General features: G+C 41.4%; 1 pseudogene; it reads left to right on the top strand.

Moving 5' to 3' along the window:
• The first annotated feature begins 207 nt into the window (after positions 1 to 207).
• Positions 208 to 526, top strand: LOC142430718 (small EDRK-rich factor 1 pseudogene; annotated as a pseudogene).
• Positions 527 to 1,317: the final 791 nt, after the last annotated feature.

A 1,317-nucleotide genomic window follows, 5' to 3' on the forward strand; every position in this document is an offset into this window, starting at 1 on the left:
CCTATCTTTCTTCTTCAGAGTAGGCACTGGCAAGCAGATCTCAACCCAACACATAACCACTATGCCACCAATCTCATTATAAAAATTTTAATGTGGGTCGCCCCGCGGAGGGCCGGGGCGCTGCCTTCCCGACCGGCTGGTGGTGACGGCGGCCGTGCGTGGGAGGGAACCATTGCTTCTCTGAGTCGCTCTGTCCCTGTGGTCGGCATGGCCCGTGGAAATCAAAGAAAACTTGCCTTCCAGAAAAACATGAAGAAAACCCAGGAGATTAGCAAGAGAAAAAGAAAAGAGGATAGCTTGACTGCTTCTCAGAGGAAGCAGAGGGATTCTGAGATCATGCAACAAAAGCAGAAGGCAGCTAACGAGAAGAAGTCTATGCAGATGAGAGGAAAATGATGACTGGCTGGTTTGGAATCCCTGGTGCTCCTGCCAACGAGTGTATCATATGCTGAGATCAAGATTTTGTAGCGTGAACCAGCACTACATATGTTATAACTGATCCTTATAAAACGGTCTATTTTAAACTTTACCTTTCAACCTGATTTAGTGTGATGTTTTAGAACCATTCTTCCAAAAATAAAACACTAACCATGCATGTAAAAAAATTTTTTTAATACGAAAGGGGGAACCAATTACAAGGATCTACATGTGACCTCCTCCCTGGGGGATGGACAACAGAAAAGGGGGTGAAGGGAGACGCCAGATAGGGAAAGATATGACAAAATTATAATTTATAAATTATCAAGGGCTCATGAGGGAGGGGGGAGCGGGGAAGGAGGGGAAAATGAGGACCTGATGCAAAGGGCTTAAGTGGAGAGCAAATGCTTTGAAAATGATTAGAGCAAAGAATGTACAGATGATCTTTATACAATTGATGTATGCATATGTATGGATTGTGATAAGAGTTGTATGAGTCCCTAATAAAATGTAAAAACAAAAAAAAGCCACAAAAAATTTTAATGCAGGAAAAAATTCTCATATGAGCTCCAAATTTTCTCCAAGCCATCAGATAGATGTTCAATGTTTTCATTCCAGTCAATACAAATGTATGTTTATATAATAATTTTAACTTCAAATTACCTAAATAATATTGATATGTTGTTAGCTACCCTTGAGTTGGCTTCAACTCCCAGAGATCCCATGAAATACTGGCCGGAAGTGCACTATGCTCAGAATCATTCCTCTCTTTGGACTCATCATTGCAGCCTTTGTGACAATTTATCTCCTGGAAAGACTCTCTTTGTCATTGACAGTCTAATTTACCAAGCACTAAGGCATTCTCCAGGTGTGGTCCTCCTAATGACATGCTCAAATAAG

This window comes from Tenrec ecaudatus, chromosome 17 (assembly GCF_050624435.1).
Source record: "Tenrec ecaudatus isolate mTenEca1 chromosome 17, mTenEca1.hap1, whole genome shotgun sequence".
Taxonomy (NCBI): Eukaryota; Metazoa; Chordata; class Mammalia; order Afrosoricida; family Tenrecidae; genus Tenrec; species Tenrec ecaudatus.